The sequence below is a fragment of the Pseudorca crassidens genome, chromosome 1 (assembly GCF_039906515.1).
Source record: "Pseudorca crassidens isolate mPseCra1 chromosome 1, mPseCra1.hap1, whole genome shotgun sequence".
Classification (NCBI taxonomy): domain Eukaryota; kingdom Metazoa; phylum Chordata; class Mammalia; order Artiodactyla; family Delphinidae; genus Pseudorca; species Pseudorca crassidens.
The window spans coordinates 59661864-59683754 of NC_090296.1; positions in this window are offsets into that span (position 1 = coordinate 59661864).

Consider the following 21891-nt stretch of genomic DNA (forward strand, 5'->3'; position numbering starts at 1 on the left):
TTTTTTTAAATCTATACAAGCCCCAAGTTTTAGTCTTCACTGTAAAATAGAAATAATGTTATCAAACCAGCAAATTGTTTGAAGATAAAATAAATTATGCATGTAAAGTTGCTGACAGTAGGGTGGCACATCAAAATTATTTCACTGTTCTTTCCCAACCTTCATTCCCTTGCTCGAATGGTGAGAGATTTTACTTTCCCTTGCTTTCATTGACTTATCTCATTCTACATAGAGGATAACTCTATCCCTAAGAAAGTACCCCAGCACACAACCTTCTGGGCTAAGATGCAACCTGAGGACGCTACTTCCCAGCAACATTCTAAGCGGAAGCTGCTCCTTCCATATCCACGTCCCTGTGTTTGGGAGAGTTTCCTTTATCTCCACCTGGGCTCCTAAGCAGGCCCACACAGGATGTACAACCCTGAGAGGGTCATTTAATCTTGGTAAGACTCAGTTTCAGCATTTATGAAGTAGAAATGATAATAGTCATTACCTCTTAGATTGCTGTCAAAAATAAGATAATATATATAAAGCACTTTGAACTATGGATGATATTTAGTAAGTACTCAATAAATTATAGTTATTATTCTCTCCACCTGCATCATCTTTGCCACTGTAATTACCATTTAATCTCTGCTTTTAAAAGGTACGGTTTTAACATAGCCAGATATTTGTATATCTCTGAATTCCCCAGGGGATAATACTTAACTTGTAGTAAGAATGGAACCATTTAATTTCCTTATAAAAGTCATTGGAATCTTTAAGAAGTTCCACAGTATTTTCTCAGAACACTGTAAACTTTATTCATGAAAGGAGGAAAATAACATGTTCCAGTTGGGTTAAAAGTGTTTATTAAAAGACAATACATGTGGGAGAGGAAAACATAATTCCCTTTCCAGGGGTTAAATTTACCTTGACCTTATAAAGCCGAGAGACAAGCATTTTAGCAAACTGATGACAAGCATAACCTACACTTTCATTTATATTCTAAGATACAATCTGCACATGAAAAATAAACCATGGAACAATAATACCGGCAGCACTTAACAGCACAGTGAGTGCTCTGAGAACAACCAAGCAAACAAAACCAGTGTCCACAGAGCAGGGGGTTTTGTTTCATCCTCATGGTCACATCCCATGCCATCATGTCCAGCTGAAAGCTTCTCACAGGATTCACCCCAAAGACCATTCATGCATCTGCTACTATGTTTGTATGTGCGTTATTTCTTCCAAACTCAACATTTATAAGTAATCTTATCTAATATAACTATTTCCTTGATCATGTCATTCACCATGCTTAAGTGGATGAAGCTCTAAAAATAAGCTAGCAAAAAGCCTGCCAGAATATCTTATGCAGAATAAAAATTCACTGAAACAAAACAGCTAGAAAAAAGATAACACTGAACTTAAACCTGATTTGGAAAACTACAAGTCAGTGAAATGAATTCACTGAGACTATGAGGTAACTAAGTGGAAAGACAAGACATAAATAAAATGGTTATAGTCTACTTGGCTACTCAACAGGCATCAACAGAAAAATGTCAAGGGGAAAGATATTATTTTAAAACATCAATAGTCAGCTTTGTGCAATTTTATACTTAGTGCTAAGTTTTATGGATTCTGCATCTTCATTTGGTTTATTTCAGAATTGCCTTTTAAATGTTCAACTAATCTAAGTTATAAACGTCTTGAAGGTAAGGTCTTAGTTATCCTCAGCACTAGGCCCTGCACAAAAAAAAGCACATTAAAAAAAAAAAAGTACTCCCTCCCTTCATTTCATACAGTCAGTCAACAGAGAAGGAAAGAAAAGGTGGGGAAGGTGGGGGAGAAATATAATACATGGGATTTCTCACAGCGATTCTCATGGCTAATTATGCGTTATAACATACACTGAAAAGTCTCACATCCCAGGAAAGCCCTCACTTCTAACCCAATCAAACTGAGATTGTTATCTATAATGAGATACATATTAGTATCAACACTCTGTTAATTGCTAACTTATCTTTTTAAAGATTCTTGATTACTCTTAAGCACCTAGTCTTGTTATTTTGTTTCCTGTAAATTAATTTAAGGCATCTAATATTCTGAGAAAGGATAATTGTACTTGTGCTTAACCCCTGATGGAATTCTGCCATGTTCAAAATGTCCAGTTTTATTTCAGATCAAGCCTTGCTTGTAAATAGACTTCTCTGATCCCATTATTTTGCTTTGCAGAATTTTGGAGCTCTGAAAAGGAAACTAAGAAGTTCCATCATCATTTTGTGAGTTTAAGTCTTCATATAACATGGAATACGTTTCAAGAATACGCCAAGATCTGCCTTTCTCATAAAGGACTTCAAGCTTTGAGGTACTCACTTCCAAAATGACATTAACCACCACATTTGCTAAGATGGATCTATTTCCAATCTTCTCCAGAAAGAAGATGGAGAGGTTTATGTTGAATATCCCTCTATTATCTGACAGCATGAGGCCAGAACAAATGTTTGATCGACAAGTATGCAAGCAATATTTATTTCCATGTTGTTACAGAATTACAAAGAACATATGGTCACTGCCAATAGAATTTTTTTTTTCTAATTTTGACACTGTAACTTGATCATCCAGTTCCTTCATTAAATTTAAGAGTTTTGGTAGTAGATATAAAATCATTAAAATATAGGGAAGTGACTAATTCTAAAGTACTTCATCCAAAATACTCAAAATTGAATATTTGCCATTTTTCTGATAATTTTCTCCCAAAGAGCCCTGGAAAAATAGTAAGATTCAAAGTCCTAGGCATCTTAAGATTTGGCTTACCAACCTCTGAGTATATTTTATCACCTGCCAATATTCTGCCCTTTTACTATGCCAATAAAATGATCTTTGCCAGTAACTGAAGATGAATTTTAGTAGCTCCAGTGATTTGAAAGGGAAATTATGACCAATGAGCATCCTAATTAGGTCCATCTTTAGAGTTATAACATTAGTAATTGATCAATATAAATGGTTATGAATCCAGGCTCTAAAACCTGATTGCCTGGGTTGGAATCTTGCTTTTATTAACTACTCCCTGTGTGACACTGGAAAGTTAATTAAACTCTACCAATTTTTCTTATCAATAAGATAGGGATAATAATAGTACCTATGGAGTACTGTGAAGGATAATTGCGTTAATACATGTAAAAACTCTTAGAAGAATATACAACACATAGTAGGCTCTCAATAAACTTTTTGTTACTATTTCTATGGAATATTTAATGTTTTACCATACTGATTATATTTTCTTAGTAGTCAAAAGAAAGTAGGTTAAAAATATTAGTTAAAATAGCAACAAAATTTTCAATGTCTTTTCTTTAGGAAAAAAATACAAGCTTCAGATATAGTAAGGATTAAATACGTGAATGACAATGGACCTTACACTGGGAATTAGGAAAAAAAGGTCACTGCATTATTAAAAATCAGCTAGTACAGTTAGCTAGCTTAAAGTTAAAAGATTTTAAAATTCCACTGTGGGTAGACATTTAATTTACAGAAACAAAATTGTGAAGTCAGTTTAAAATTCACCTCTCCTCACCCTCACAGAGAAATTCATGTTTTACAAAGTTTTTCAATTCAGAATCAGTCTTCTAAAACAAGTGAGCAAACAAACACATCAGCATATCAAACAGTGGTTTTAAGTTCAAATATGTACAAAGGATCCACATTTTGGATAGGCCTTACAGATTATACTGTACAGTTTTGATCACCACCCTTTCCTACAGAAAAAATTGCTTCTTAGAGTGGTATAAAAATGTGAAAATATCTTCTGGGTATAAATTATTTGGAGGAAAGACTGTTTGGTGGATGTTCTAAGAAAACAATAAATTTCTCAGGTGCTTTTACCAAAATATGTGGGCTGACTGGTCCTTTTCTCCAAAAAGCATGCACATGAGCTGATCACATTTGGGATTTACAGAGTGAATAAGCGTGTTTGTGTTTTAATGAAATCTTTTAGAAATAGCAAGAGGAATAACTAAAGGGGAGTTAAACTAAAACCTTTTTTCCCTAGTGTTTCTGCCAGGTGAACTGCGACAGAGTACCCTTAAGAACAAAACCACAAGCTAAACACATTACAATGAAAAATTCATATTAATAAGTATTAATACTCAGGGATAATGTTAAAGATTTTGAAAGGAAATTACACACACACACGCACACGCACACACACACTTTGGAAATTGCTATAATATGCTGCAAAAAAGGCCACCCAATACTCAATGGCTTACAACCACAGGGTTTATTACCAACTGCATAGATCTGAGGGTCAGCTGTGGTTCCATTGACTTGGGCTGGGCCCCGCTGGCTGAGCAGCTCTGCTCAGGCAGTGGGTCCATTAGCCTTAGCCACAGGCTGTGGGTTGAACTCAGATTTCCACTACCTATGTTCAATGTGAGGTCCAGGCTAATGGATCTAGCACTACCTGGGGACCTGATAGGGGATCAGTAGAGTACAAAATGGGGCCAGAACTTGAAAGCCTCTGTTTGTGTCATGTCTGCTAATATTTCATTAGCCAAAGTGAGCCATATGACCAACCCCAACTTTAATGGGGCAGGTAAACATACTCAACTCACATTTGGCTGAGTCCCTGACCTCCTACCTGGATCTTATCAGCTCCCCTTACTCTAAGGCATGGTCCATGATTTTCATATTTTTGACAAATGGCTGGAAATCCCTGGAATCATGGTATTGACTTCTGCCCTAGGTTAAGAGTCCTACAGCCTCATCCTTTTTTTTTTAAATTAATTTTTATTGAAGTATGGTTGCTTTACAATGTTGTGTTAGTTTCTGCTGTACAGCAAAATGAATCAGCTATACATATACATATGGCCCTTCTTTTTTGGATTTCCTTCCCATTTAGGTCACCACAGAGCATTGAGTAGATTTCCCTGTACTATACAGTAGGTTCTCATTCGTTATCTATTTTATACATAGTATTGCAGCCTCATCCTTTTGATAGTAATGATAATAACCTGGTTCAAAACTAGGCCTCCTTTACAATTTGCCAACCTTAACCTTGTGATTCCAACTGATGGCAACTCCTGGAAGAGCTAGCCCCAGAGCTGGGTTATGACAAACCCCTTCCCTTCCCCTCCCCTCCTTGCTATTTATCTTCTCTCAGTAGAGCTGCTGCTGAATTTGCAGAGTGCATTGTGACCAAGACCTTCTGGTTTAGGAGACTATTACAAATTTGATACAAGGCACACCTGAAAATTTACCACTTTCTTAGGCACTTTCTTAGCCACCTTTGAATTTCACTTCTTTTACATGTACCTAATTTAATAAAGAATACCTCTTCTTATAGTAAATTTAATTATAAAATTATGTTACTTTGTCTTTGTAATATTTGGATTAAGGTGAGTATATAGGCAGCTGAGAGAGTTTAGGTTTTAAGCCGCTGGCCCAAGATCCCAAAAGAAAGATGAAGTGAAGCCAAGTTCTTTCCACTCTCATTTCATTGAGCATCTATCTCTGACTCTCCCTACAAGTCTGTTTAGTCTGGTATAGTTAAACCTGAAAAGTTGCCTGGTTTTCCCTCAAATGTTATTTATTTAGCCTATCCATGAACTATAAGAGATTAAAGGCCTGTTTATCAACTTTTTAATCAGCTAATAAAATGTACAGTCTTTAATATGAATCTGATCATATTCATTAATGTGCATTGGAATAAAACTAAGCATTTAATCCTGGACTTCTGTTCTTTAATTCCTTCCTATATCATGAATTTTTATCTTCACTGACTTGTTTCCACAAATATAATAAATGCTTTCATGCCTATGAAGATTTTCTAATTTTTAAAAAGGTTAATCATTGTATTTAAAAGTCCATGCTTTGATATATTTCATCTGCTAACTTATTCATGCAACAATTACTGGTTGAGCACCTTTGGTGAATAAGCCTTTGCTGAGCACTAGGGTTACAACATCAAACACAGAAATATGGTTTTTAGCTTTATGAGCAGAATCTCATCTACTACATAATACATCCTCAGCATTGATACAATTTTGAAAGACTTGGAATACTACTAATTTTGTAACATTTTAACCTCTGGACATTCTATTTGTCTACTGCTGCTTTACTGACATTCAGTATGCCCCACAGATGTTCTGCTATTGCCCTGGTCAAGTTTTGTTTCAACTATATTAGAAGGAGAGCAATTCATATCACTTCTTACCTTTCCATTTTCTTCTTATTTAAATATTAACCTTATCTAAGGTATCTTTAATGAAACTAAAGGATTGTTGATATGTGAAAAAAATATGCTCATAAATACATTAATCACAACATATTATTTTGAATGCTTAACCTACATTTTCACCCATGGAATATCAGAAACTATTATTATTGCCCCCTTAAATTTAGAAGATTTATATATATATATGTATATATATGTAAAATTTGTGTGTGTGTATGTATGCATGTATAAAGTAATAGTCTTTGAAAACTACCGTTCCTCTGGAATTCACCAAAATTCAATATGTAGCATATTAGGAAAAAGTATGAAAAACAAATGACAGTTTCAACCTATATATCTTTGTAACAGAAACATCTGATATAGTTCAACATTTCTTTCAATTTATTTTCCACCTTTATAAAATCTAAACATTATAATTTTAGAACTTTATATTCCTCCCTTAAAATAATATTATTTCTCATAATACTTAATAAATCTTTGCTGGCGCTAAATTCACATACATCTGTAGAACAGCAATTGCATTGTAAACTACAGAAGTATTTCTCTTATTCTTATTTTCATTAAGTTCCTAAAGCAAACATTCAGATGCCTCTGCATCCTGAGTTATTATACAATATGAAATGAAATCATATGAAATTATTTATATTTGACCAGTCTTGGTCTAGAAAAATGGGAATTTTCACGCTCCAACCTAACAGTTTGTCTGGATCTCTTCCTAGAACATGAGTTCTTCATGGCCAGGGACTGTACCTTATTCCTATTTACATAAGTTATATGCCCATAAAGTCTCTCTACACCTGAAGTATGTAGGTTTGGCTCAACAAATCTTTCCACCCTGAAGAAAAGGTCAGTGTTCTTTACAATATTATAACTATCCAGAACGGATCACTCTAGCCCAGACTTCAGGTTGCTCTTAAAGAGTTATTACAAGGAATAATGAGAAAATATATGAAATCCGGAATGCAATGCCTGGCACATAGTAAGTCTGCAGTATTTTAGTAGTAGCTATTATTATGACTGCTGTAATAGGGGCATGTACAAGATGTATGCAGAATTCTACCACGGGTATAAGAGGAGTGTATCAGCTAAGGGTTATCTCAAGAGGTATCTCAAAAAATTGGTTAGGAATTTTCACAGATTATGTGGGGTGGGAATTGGTGAAGAAGGGCCATGGCAAATAGCTAATATGGTTAGAAGCCAGGGAGGGGCTCTGTAGATGATGTTGAAAGGATCAATTCAGATTTTTTAAGTAGCCTATCCGATTGATACAACACATTCAAAACTTTCGACAGGGCTTCCCTGGTGGCGCAGTGGTTAAGAATCCGCCTGCCAATGCAGGGGACACGGGTTCGAGCCCTGGTCTGGGAAGATCCCACATGCTGCGGAGCAACTAAGCCTGTGCACCACAACTACTGAGCCTGCGCTCTAGAGCCCGCTAGCCACAACTACTGAGCTCATGTGCCACAACTACTGAGCTTGTGTGCCACAACTACTGAAGCCTGTGCACCGCAACGAGAAGCCACCGCAATGAGAAGCCTGCACACCACAATGAAGAGTAGCCCCCGCTCGCCGCAACTAGAGAAAAACCCATGCATGGCAACAAAGACCCAACGCAGCCAAAAATAAATAATAATAAAATAAATATTAAAAAAAAACTTTCAACAGTTCTTAATGCATTTAGAATGAAACATCTATATATCTTGTGTGATCATTCTTTCTCTTTAATAAACACAGTTGTGTTAGGATTCACTGAAATGCCCTTGTCCTTTGATCCAGCACCATATGCTTCCAGAGACATTTCATACTTTGGTCTTTTAAGATTTCATATCTTTGTTAAGATTCCCATACAACTTAAAAATCATACAGTGTAACTTATAGGCGAGGTGAAAAGTTCATTCAACATTACATTTTCAATAAATGTTTCTGTGTTTCATACTTTTATGCCATTTTCTTTGATGTCCTCTAAATTGGTCTTAAGAGTGAAGAATTAAAAATAATTTCTGAGAAGGACCCTTCAATAATTGAAACTTTGCATGTTACATTTTTTAAATGTAAAAAGAGAATCATTTTTTAAATGTAAAAACAAAATAATCTTTAAAATGAACTTTCCCAGCACTTACTATGTGCCAGGGACTGTGCCAAGCACCTTTTCCACATAATCTTATCAAACTCTCACACCCACTTTTCGAGTTACTATCCCATTCTTCAGATATAGAAACGGAGGACTACCAAGTTAGACAATCTGTCCAATGCCCAACTGTAAGTGGAAGAGCCATATTTAATCCTAGGTATGTCTGACTCCAGAATCTGGGCTTGAGCAATTGATACTGTGAGCAGCTGGGAGCTGAGTGTTACCCACCTGTAAGTAGCTGTTAACAAAGGCATAGCTGTATAAGCATTCAAAATTTCCCCATTTATCCTCACCAAAGAAGATATACAGATGGTAAATAAGCATATGAAAAGACATTCCACATCATATGTCATCAGGGAAATGCAAATGAAGACAAGATCCCACTACATACCTATTAAAATGGCCCAAATCCAGAACACCGACAACATCAAGTGCTGACAAGGATGCAGAGCAACAGGAATTCTCGTTCATTGCCCGTGGGAATGCAAAATGATACAGTCACTTTGGAAGACACTTTGGCAGTTTCTTACAAAACTAATCGTACTTTTATCATACAATCCAGCAATCACACTTTGGTATTTACCCAAAGGAGCTGAAAACTTATGTCCACACAAAAACCTACACATGGATATTTAGAGCAGCTTAATTCATAATTTCCAAAACTTGGAAGCAATGAAGACATTCTTCATAGGTGAATGCTTACATGGTGAATGGTGAACCAGACAATGGAATATTATTCAGAGATAAAAGAAAGAGCTATTGAGCCGTGAAAACACATGGAAGAAACTTAAATGTACAGTACTAAGTGAAAGAAGCCAATCTGAAAAGGTGACTGTATAATCCTGTATAATTACAACTACATGACATTCTGGAAAAGGCAAAACTATGGAGACAGCAAGAAGATCAGCCATCGCCAGGAACTGGGAGGAGGAATGGATGAATAGGCACAGCACAGAATATTTTTAGGGCAGTACTGTATGATACCATAATGGTAGATATATGTCATTATTCATTTGTCCAAACCCACAGAATGTGCAACACCAAGAGTGAAACCTAAAGTAGACTGTGGACTCTGGGTGATAATGACGTGTCAATATAGGTTCACCAGTTGTAATAAATGTGCCAACCTGGTGGGGTATGTTGAAAATGGGGGAGGCTATGCATGTGTGGGGGGAGGGGTATATGGTAAATCTCTGTACCTTCTGTTAAAGTTTTTCTGCTCTAAAAAATAGACTATTAAAAATATTTCCCCATTCATCACTCTATTTTGAAGAATAAGAAGATGCTAGTTTTATTTGCACATGTGCCCTTTTTAAATGTGCCATGGTGAAAAAAGAAATAACACTGGGTCATTTCCAGGAAATGTAAGACTGTATAATTACATATCTCCTTTATAGCTAGGCAGTGGTAACTGATAAAGACATTTTTCATTTAAACAAACATATCCTAGTTTTCAGTACAATCTGAACAAAATCCAAATTATGGATTTTTGCTAATAGTTGTAATTGGCTCCTTGAAGGGAGAGGTTATTTCTCATTCATCTTTGTATCCCACACACCTAGCACAAGCCTTGAGGGATGGCACTTGATAAAGGTCATTAAGTTTAATTTATTTAAAGGAACACTGAAGAGACATGCATAAAACGTGGGCACCCAAGCTCTACAAGCTTGAGCAAAATATGCCACAATCAACGGATTTGCCGGAGGTAGTTAAAAGATGTAGACGTTGGGGCTTCCCTGGTGGTGCAGTGGTTGAGAATCTGCCTGCTAATGCAGGGGACATGGGTTTGAGCCCTGGTCTGGGAGGATCCCACATGCCGCGGAGCAACTAGGCCCGTGAGCCACAGCTACTGAGCCTGTGCGTCTGGAGCCTGTGCTCCGCAACAAGAGAGGCCGCGATAGTGAGAGGCCCGCGCACCGCGATGAAGAGTGGCCCCCGCTTGCCACAACTAGAGAAAGCCCTCGCACAGAAACGAAGACCCAACACAGCCATAAATAAGTTAATTAATTAATTAAAAAAAAAAAAGAGATGTAGACGTTGAAGCTGTGTTTTTAAATATGCCACCATTATTAGTCTACTCGATTAGAAATAATAACAGATGAGTTTGTGCTAGGGCATATGTTGAAAGCTTGATATGGACTATCTAACAGATGAGTTTGTGCTAGGGTATATGCTGAAAGCTTGATATGGACTATCTATCTCACTTATCAGTGAAATGAGAATGACAGTTAAGAGAGGGAAAGTTCAGAGAGTTTAAGTAACATGACCAGTACGTAGCAAAGCCACGATTTCATTATTTATTGTTATTTACTACTCTAAACCTACACTATACAGCCTCTTAAGAAAGAGGCACTTATAATCTATATGTTTCCTCATTTATAAAATTATATAGTGCTGTAATATAGTTCTGTTTATCCACAGCTAAAATTTGTATTTGTTTGGTATCATACATACATTATCTGACTGTCACAAAGGATGTGTCTTAAAGTCTCATCCTTAAATTTTTATATATTTAACTTCTTTTTCTATTTCTCTATTTATGTATTTTAATAATAGAGATAGAAGGGAAAAGGAATGGAATGAGGAAATTTTTTTATTATCAAAGAGTTTTTTCAGTTACCAGCTTTCTTCTTCACAACTACATAAATAAGGACATTTTAATACCCTAATTAATATCCATTTTTAACTCTATGCCATGTTTTTATTACCATCCTCTCATTAAAAATCTAATGAGCATTAGCATACTGACAAGGATAATAAATGCCAACAATTTATATCCAGTTATTAAAGCTAATGGTTTTCCCATTGGAATGTAATATATGTTTCAGCTTTTTTGCCAAAAGCTCAACGATACTTTTATCTCCAGTCAACCAATTGCACATTTAATTTAATATCTATTAAATGCAAACAGCCACCCAGAAACTACATTAGAGTTGTTACCGGAGCCATCAAGAGCCAGCAACTAGAAAGTGAAGATTAGGTAAAGGACTAATGCTAGTCGCAGTGTGGAAATGATAAGCAGACAAACACCTGCCTCAGCAAAGTGCCTTATTTGAGCAGTCAAACCAAGTCATCATCTGACAGGCTCTGTGCCCAACGGCAGGACACATGCTACTGCTTCTCACACAAAGCTGAGAGAAATAGCATTCTAAACATTCTTGTTTCTAAGAACCCTTCCAATAGGCAAATCTTAGATCTCAACATTTTCTTGTGTAGTTTTCCAACAGCAAAACATTTTTTCTTGGCTATGCTGGTTCTGAGTTGCTAAAGTGATACTTTCAAAAGAAAGGGAATAGTTGTGTATGTGTGGTGTATGTTTTTAATAAGATAAATTAGAAAAGCTGCATACATTTGGCACATCTTGCTGGGTATGCCAAGCCCCTGACCACCCTTTCACCCAACCCATTACTCAGAGTTGTTGCAGAGCTGGTAACTTTGAAAAACCTCGAGAATTTTTAAGAAGCCTGAATGATGTTGTACCTGTGAAGTCTCTAGCACAAAGAAAGCTCAGCAAAGTTTTGTGTTTCCTTAAGTATTGCCACATAAGGGAATATTTAAAAACATATCAAAAGAATGTTAAGTTTATTCCAGGCATTTCACATTCCCCATGTGTATGTAAGTCTACTTTGCAGTCCTTAGAAAATTTTTGTAGAAATCTAATACTGCATCACATTATACCACTAGACTGAATTCTACTTGATCTCATTATATTTCTTTAATAAGCAGCTAAATTCTAAACTTCAAAGTTGCTAAGATACTAGATCTTAACTGTTCTCAACACAAAAATGAACTAATAGGACATGATAAAGGTGTTAGCTAACTCCACAGTAGTAGTCATATTGCGATATATAAATGCATCAAATCAACACCTTGGACACCTTAAACTTACACCATGTTATATGTCAATTATGTCAATTAAAAAATATATACAGCTAAATTCTATTTGAATTCTATTCAAATAATTTTAACATTTGTATCTATAGTCATAATTTATAACAGTATGTAGTTTTCTGTTTTCTGCTTAGATTTCATAAAATAAATTGGAGATTTTACATCATTTCCATATATTTTAGAAGACTTTGGTAAAAACTGGAATTACTTCCTTAAAATGTATATTGGGGAAATTCTAATCTTTAAGTCTTTGAGATGAGAATTTTTAAAAGGGACAGTTCTTCGACAAATTTCTCAAGCTCCTTCACTGTTACTGCTTTAGTCTGGATTCCTGTAGGGACAGATAGTGTCCGTTGTTTCACCCACATTCCCTTTCTCACTATCACTACAGAGACTGAAAAGGTGATACATTTGCTTTCTAGCCTCTCTTGCAGTTCAGTGGAACCATGTTGTCCCAAGAAAGGAAAGCCCAGTATTTATTATGGAAGATGGAAAGTAGCTGGGGGAGAAGATCCTCTCTCTAGCCCCAGCCATACATTCCTACCTTCATTGCCAAATGAGCCTTCAGGGTAAGCACTGCCCCCACCTCCCACCACAAGCCAGGCTCTGGTAAGGTCCCCAGAGTCTTAGGTTTGCTGCCTGCTTCCCCAACTCCATACTCCCAGCCTTTGCTAGTATGACTTTAGTCATTCACTGCACTCTCTCTCGAAGCCCACTTGCTTTCACTGTTTTTTTCCCTTTACCTCAATTGAATCATAGGCTAAACAGTACTTTTTTCAGCCCAAGGTCTTCTTCACTATACTTTCCACTAATTCCTCAAAATAACTTCTATTACAGCACCTTTTTATACAGTTTTAACACACACGAGTATATAGGTACACACATACATGCACACATATGCACACACATGAATTTCAATTAGGGGGAAAATAAACAACTGCAAATAATTAGACTGAAACAAAGATGTCCGCCATATATTCAGGTTCAGAAAGATTAAAGAGGCCAATGACAACCTGGAGTAGAGGAAACTGCTAGAAAACTATTACAGAGATTCACACATGAGCAACTTTTGTGAAACTGAGGAGAAACTTCTGTGAAACAGTGGATATCTCTGATGAGAAAGATACACTGTGGAAGAAGTTCCAGGAGCCATTAGATCAATGAAGTGGATAGAAGGAATGGAGAAAGAAAACAAGGGACTTCCCTGGCAGTCAAGTGGTTAGGACTCCACGCTTCCAATGCCGGGTGCGAGGGTTTATCTCTGGTCGGGGAATGGGGATCCCACATGCCGTGTGGTGTGGCCAAAAATTTAAAAAGAAAGAAAGAAATCAAAAATACGTTTAAGATTTCAATCCTGTTGGACAATTTAGAGAAATAGGTAAGTTTGTGCTGGTAGTGGTTGGGGGCAGGGACCCTTAGTGTGAAATAGAAGGTAAGTATTAAGGGGTTTAAGAGTTGCAGGTTTGATATGAAGAAGAATTCTAAAAGAGAAAAACACCCTGTTAGTTAATGGAGATATACAACCAACTCTTAATGGCGATATACAACCAAACTCTTGGCCTGGCATTGCAGATCTGAGAGCAAGTCATCAAACCTGGGTATGTTTCCCCAAAGCCCCCAGAGTAGATGGCTCTTCCAGCACAGGCAAGGGGAGAGGGCACAGGACGAAGACCTGAGTTCCCAGTTGGAATCACAAGGAAGAAGATGAAGCATAAAAGAAGAAGCCTGGGCTGTTTCAAGTATTGGTTTCTACTTTTCTTTAAACTATCATTTGTGGTCATAACTGATATTTTATCCTCTTCAATTTTTTTTTTTTTGCGGTAACCGGGCCTCTCACTGTTGTGGTCTCTCCCGTTGCGGAGCACAGGCTACCGACGCGCAGGCTCAGAGGCCATGGCTCACGGGCCCAGCCGCTCCGCGGCATGTGGGATCCTCCCGGACCGGGGCACGAACCCGTGTCCCCTGCATCGGCAGGCGGACTCTCAACCACTGCACCACCAGGGAAGCCCTATCCTCTTCATTTTAATTCCATTTTTTCCAAATTGACTCTCTTTGTTGTATGTAAACATATTTATAACTGTACACAAAAACTTTATAAGATCAAGACTTTCATGATACTTCTATTGTTATTCAATTATATATAAACTGAAATTTTCATCGATTATTTCCAGTTCCATGACATTCATTAAAAAAAGCTATGAAAAATCCAAAGTTGAGCATTTCTACTAACTACAATCTAAGCTACCTAATTCAGCCTGTAATATATATTATTATCATCTGGTATGTGACATTTAGGCCCGTTTCAATCTAATTATCGGTGTTTCTAGCCAAGTTAATTTAATTAATTTAGCAAATAAAATTTCATAAGATCATCTACCAGCTACTTTACTGAAAATCAGTACTCCCAAGAGCATCTTCTTCATTCACCAGTTTTTGTATTCTGTCATCCAAATAATCTGGTTTAAATGCTGGTTTACTCTTTTCAGCCTCCTTTTTTTCCCAACTCTTCTGACATTGTAAGAGGCAGTAATCGAAAGATTTTGAATATAACAATGTCCTATTAAAGGAGAAATCAGAGAGAAGTAATAAACCTTAAAAACAGAATATACACTGAGAAAAAATTGAAAATAAGTTAGCAATACAATTTAAACAGAACAAGATAAGAGTTGTATCAGGAAAAAATTAAGACAGTAGCAAAGAAGATCCTGTTTTATTAATCCAGAATAATCATATCTCAAGTACATCCCAGAGAATACTTGCTTGGATGATTGTGTTCAAAGACCCAATATATTTGTAAAAGCTGTAGGCCTTCAGCAAGAAAAGAACAGAACAGAGAAAAGATAAGGCATTAAAGAGTAGCTAAAGCATTCTAAGGTTATACTGCTAAGTCCAGTGCATAACATTAAAACTCTCTACTTGAAATCTCAAAATCAACCTCTTGCCTTAGAGCAACAGGTTCAAAAGACATCATTCAGCAGGGAAACACAAGATAAATCTCCCCAAAGGCAGGCTGGGATTAAAACAGAAGTACTGAAAAAGTAAGAAATTCAATTCCACCAGCCAGGAGGCAAAAAAATCCATGCCTCCTAAAACAAGGAAGAGAATATACCAGTGTATTAAACTTAAGAAAACAAAAATGTGTTTTACATCAGTAACATGGAAAAGTTTTTTTTTTTAAAATACAATTAGATGGATACTTTCTGTTGTGTGGATCTTAGGGAAATAAATCTATAAGCAAACAGACTATGCAGAAGATATATGATAATCTACTCTTAATCCTACAAGCCGTTGACATGTATATAGTCATTAGAGTGAATTGAGACTTTTCATTTGAAGTAGAAATGTGCCCAGCACTGTGCTACGCACTGGGCCACAATGATACCCTGAGTGTGGAGTCCAGAGAAAGCAATGGTTAAGCAGTAGAATGTGGTAAAATAATGTGAGAGTGATACGAGGTGTTACAGAAATCGTTAGAAGGGATGCCTCATGCAGAGACATGAGGTCAGGAAAGACTTTTTAATTGGGAAGTAGAAGCTAAGGTGAGAAAGAATAGTTAAGAGTGTAGCCAGGTGAAAGGGGTAATTAGTTAAGAAAGAGGGCATAACCCGTGAAGGCCCAGAAGTGAGAGAGCACAGAGGGCTCAAGGGAGTGAAAAGAGTTCAGCATTTCCAGGAGTAGCAAGCATATTGTTGGGGAGAAGCATGAAAAATCCTCTGGAAATTGGCATTCCTGTTTTTTTGTAGATTTTTCGAACTGCATCACTTTGCTATTGATAAAAAAGCAATTGCTTTTTTTTTAATTGGGACCTCTTAGAATATATTCTGCAAACAGACATTCAAGTCGACCTGAAAATGCTTGATGCAGACAAAAAATAATAAAGCATTAAATGAAGAAAAAGAGCAAAATGGATGTCGGCTATAAACACAGTTAATCAAAAGAACCAAAAACAAAAACAAAAAACTACACACCCACACAAGTCCCATCAAGGAACAAGAGAGTGAGGAAACACAAATCTACAAATTAAATTTGAATAGTTGATTTTGTAAAATTTAGATTGGAAAGGAAAAATTTCATAATTTAAATACGATTTGAATTACTTTATATATAAAAAGAAATCATACGGATAGACACAAAAGTGCCACAGGAAAAGAAAAAAAGTAGAGATATAGATAACAAAAGTGGGTGCAGGGTTGTGGGAGGGAAGCACCAAGAGGGACAGAGAATACATAAATATGTTCTCCAGGTTAGTATTAGCAATGGGTGAGTCATCACCTACCAATGCAGATCAGATAATTATCATCTCATTTCCTGTGCTTTTACTATGCCTAATGCTTTTCCTTCACAAACTAATTTAATTTTTGAAAGAACTCTGAAAAGGAGTTACTATTCCAGTTTTATAGATAAAAGGCTTAGAGAATGTATAAAATTAGCCGCAGGTTGCCCTGGTGTTTATTTTTCATTAGGTATAATTGACGTATAACATTATATTAGTTTCAAGTGTATAACGTAACAGCTAACATCATATTCAATGGTGAAAAGCTGAAAGCTTTTCCTCTAAGATCAGAAACAAGACAAGGATGCCCACTCTTTTTTTTTTTTTTTCCAACAGAGCATTGGGGGTTCTAGTTGGAGCAATTAGGCCAGAAAAAAATAAAAGGCATCCAAACTGGAAAGGGAAAAGTAAGTAAAACTGTCACTATTTGCAGATGACCTGATTTTATACATAGAAAACCCTAAAGACTCTACCAAAAAAACTGTTAGGATAAACAAACTCAGTAAAGTTACTGGATACAAAATCGATATACAAATATCTGTTGCATTTTTCTCAGTTTTGTTTTTTGGGGTTTTTTTTTGTGTTACACGGGCTTCTCATTGTTGTGGTCTCTCCCGTTGCGGAGCACAGGCTCCAGACGTGCAGGCTCAGCGGCCGTTCTGTTGCATTTTTATACACTAACAACCAACTATCAGAAAGAGAAATTAAGAAAACAATCCCATTTACAACTGCATCAAAAAGAATAGAATACCTAGGAATAAATTTAAGCAAAAAGATGAAAGATCTGTACGCTGAAAACTATAAGACATTGATGAATGAAACTGAAGATGACACAAATAAATGGAAGGATATTCTGCACTCACAGATGGGAAGAATTAATATTGTTAAAACGTCCATATTCTCCAAAGTGATCTACAGATTCAATTCAATCCCTATCAAAATTTCAATGTAATTATTCACAGAAATGGAACAAACAATCCTAAAATTTGTATAGAAACACAAAAGGTCCCAAATAGCCAAAGCAATCTTGAGAAAGAAGTACAAAGTTGCAGATATCACGTGTCCTGATTTCAAACTATACTACAAAAGTGTGGTATTGGCATTAAAAACAGACAGACAGATCAACAGAACTGAATAGAGAGCCCAGAAATAAATCCATGTATATATGGTCAATTAATTTACAGCAAAGGAGGTAAGAATATACAATAGGGAAAGGACGTCCCAGGTATTTAACACCTAAAGCCCTGTAAGGTACTTACTCCTGCTGAAGGAGAATATATATGACTGAGAAGAGAGACTAATGTGATTATCTAAAGATTTGGCCTAAATAGTCCTCTAAAACATTCCAAATAGGGATGAGAACACGGATTTTCAGAAAATCTTTTAGGGACATCCTTAAGTGACTGGCTCATTTTAGCATTCCTTGATAAGACAAGAAAAGATCTAGATTTAAGTTTTGCTCAGTCCAATTGTCTTCATGGTTCATGGATTCTAACCCTGGTCAGCTGTATTGCGCATATACACTGATATTCACAAGGAAATTTGGGTGAGAGTGAATGCTAACAAAAAGTTTCCTCATGTCAGTTCAAAGCCTCCTGAGGGAGGTCAAAAGCTTCTTTCTGTGTATAGAAGTAACTGTGGAGACCATAGTCACCAGTCTACCTCAGACTATGCATCCAAGTCCTTAGTTCTAAATCCTGTGTATTAAAATCACCTGGGGGCTTTAAAAAACTACTGATGCCCAGGACACACTTCCAGAGATTCTGAATCAATTAATCTTGGTGTGGTCCAAGCACTGATACTTTTCAAACTTCCTCACGTGCTAAAGAACATCCAGGGTTGAGAACCACTGAGCCAACCCAATCAAGATAACCCCATTGCCATAGCCAGTGATTGCTTTAGGAACGGGCATGAGACCTAACACTGGCCAGTGAAACATGGAGAAAATATTTTGAAGCAATTCTGGGAAATTCTTCCCAGATCTTAAAAATAGAAACAAGGAAAGACACAGTTCCTCTTATTTTGGATACCATGTCACGTCTGGACTTGATACATAGAACTACAGCAAGCATCTTGCTTCCTAAGAAAAACCAGTTGTAAGACAATGTGAAAGACAAGAGAATGAGAAGATTAAAGGAAATAAGGTCTTGATATTATTGATGTATGGGATCCATCTTGACTCTGGATTTCCAGTTATGATAAATATTAGAAATTTTATAATAAGGAAATTATTATATAAGGAAATTATTTCCTTATTGCTCCTTATTTGAGTCAGGTTACTTGTTACTTACACTCAAAATCATCCTCACTGATCTAGCTAACTATAGCTAGATCTATAACTATACCTCATATTTGTGTATCCAAATAATCTTGGCGGTACATTAAAAAGTTACCTCAGTTTTATTATTGCTCATGATTAATTATGTCATTGCTACCAACACAGTCCAGACCATTCAAGTTTAAAAATGTGTGAGAATGTATTCTATTTAGAACTTTCCTTCCAATTCAGGATCTAGAAATTAGAAATAAGCCTTTTTTTTTTTAGTTTATTCTACTATGCTCATCTAGCTTAGCCCAATTCCTAATCCTATAACAAGTATAGGTAGTTCCAAGAACCTACTAACATTAAGTAATCTTGCTTCCTCGTCATTCATTTGTGCAGATAGTCAGTCAGCAAACACTTACTGAGCTTTTTCTATGGACCAGACATCATGCTTGTGTTGGGATATAAAGATTTTAAAACATGTTACCTGCTCTTGAGAAGGTCACAGTCTATTAAGAGAAGCATATATGAACAGATAATTACAATATCATGTGATTAATTTACGATGGAGACTAATACGATAATTTTTGCAAAACAGCCAAGGCAGGTTTGCAAGCAAGCAATAAAAAAGTCTTATTAATTCATACTTTTATTGAAAGCTCCAAATATCTCTTAGAAATAACTTCAATACCTCCTAGGGAAATAGGAAAACAAATAAAAAGTGAAAGCTCAGTGGTCAACATGAATAAAGGACAGAAATGAGATACCTCAATTGTAGAATTAGGAGTCTAATTTCAAAACAATATAAAAGTACCAAAACGTGGACAGATGGATTTCTTTTAAACATCAGGGGAAGTTGTTCTCAAAACTGAATGCTTTGCACAACTGTTTTATTTGAAGCAGAAGGGCACTAATGAAATTGCCTATTCTGAAAGTCATAAATAAAAGCAAAATATCCCTATAACTTTAGGTATCAATTTTCCACATCAATCAACACTGTTTTGCTAGAAAACTAGTATTGCTCTAGAGTGTTTTTCCCATTCCTCAGAAATCTTGGTTTTGCATAATATAACTTCAGAAACAACTGTCAAAAGTACAACTAATTTGATTATACCCAAGGTTTCTAAGACTGAATAAACAAGCACTTTATAGAAATAGTTCATTTTATAAAGTTTCAATTTTTTCTTCTGTTCTTCTTCTTACTCATAATAGGAAAAATATTGACCATAGGAAAGAAATAATAGACTACATTGGGTTCTCAGATGCAGGTGCTCTTTGATACAATTTTAAATCCTAATATATAAATCCAAAATCCTCTTTTGTCAGTTCATAAAAATATTTGATCAGACACTTGAGGCTGAGCAATAAAATGGCTCAGCCTTAATATTTAGAATATTAACTGCTGTTTTAACAGCAGTTAGTATTCTAAATACCCTACCCAATTTTAAAGTTTTTCATGATTAAGATGATAGTGTCTTGAGTATGCATGTATTTGGTTATCCTGTTCTTGAAAAACACTCTAAAAAATAAACTAAAATTATTGGTTGTCATTTCAAAAAGTGATTATGTTGTATCTGCAAAATGGTTTTTGCCTAAGGAGTATGTGTCCTAATAGTAAATTTGATTCTTAAATGGTATCTGATACTCTTTCAGCAAAAAAATAAAAATGGTTAGAGAATTTGATCCTCCAGCTACAAATTCTTTTACTGAAATCCTTTTCCTCCCTAAAATCATAAGTCTGAACCTTTAGAAAGACCAAAAAGGATTTATACTTTGGACCTGATAAGGATGATTTGCAATTATCCCTGCCCATCTTCTGAGTGCCCAGATTGATATGAAGGTCTTGAGGAATCCAGCAAGTCTACAGACTATACTATTGAAGTTGTCCTCAATGTCTTTTATCTGGAAGATTCAATTAAGGTTTATGACAAATCCATTAAATGTAGGAAACAAATTCCATTCTGGAGCTGTCAAAAAAGGAGCAGAGGATAATCTAGGTAAGGGAGCCTTAGACATGCCTGACACTAGTCAGATATCATTGTCAGGTGATAGTCCTAGGAGTTGTATGGACTCAACGACTGACTGACAGCTCATTGGTAGACCTTTCAGCGTGGGAATAGTACAATACTAGAGCTCCAGGGATGATGGGTATAACTATCATCAACTCACTACTCATTTGATATAGTTCTGTATATTTTCAACTCTTCAAACTAAGTATCACCTAGTGGTTTCCCTCATATTGCACAGAGACTGTGTGTGCTATTAACTTTCATGATAGAGAGACAATAGGATTTGCCCTGTGTTGGCCTTTAACGATTCTTGATGTCAACTAATTTATTATTTAAAAGCTTTTGACGCTTAAGTATATCTCCAAATAACTATTTTTTGATGAAACCAACGTTTTGATATAATTTGGGTATTACTTTAAAAATAGCCCATGCATCTTTATCTCTGATGTATAAACCATTTGAAGTAGAGAACCATATTTTGAAGTACTAAAGATAGCTCAAACATTACCTCTTCACACACACACACACACACACACACACACACACACACACACACACACACACACACACACTCCTGTTGTCAAGGAGCCCTAAGAGTCCAGATTAAGAGCCAGGCATCTAACAGATCTTCAAATGTCCCCTTTGAACACTGAAACTGGCCAAAGAACATATTTTTCATATTATATTGTGTATGTATTCATATTTATATAGAAAAATTTTGCCAAAAACTCTAAGTAGTTTCATACTTTATTACACTTACGAAGACAGTGAGGTTGGTAGAATCAATTTATAGGAAGGGAATTATGTTCAAAACATAGTCTTAAAGTTTAGATTTTTCAGGAAAGACTTTTTTTTTTTTTTTAATTTGGTAGCATCATGCTGCATGTGGGATCTCAGTTCCCTGACCAGGGATGGAACCCACACCCCCTGCACTGGAAACACAGAGTCTTATCCACTGGACCACCAGGGAAGTCCCTCAGGAAAGACTATTTGGCACTCATAACCCAGGCAGAGAAGAGATTCCCAGTAATTTTCCAGTTACATTTCACTGCTGGGATCTCATTTCTACTCTGCCTTCTTCAGGCAGAAGGCCCTGTGTCCTGTCCCCAGGTC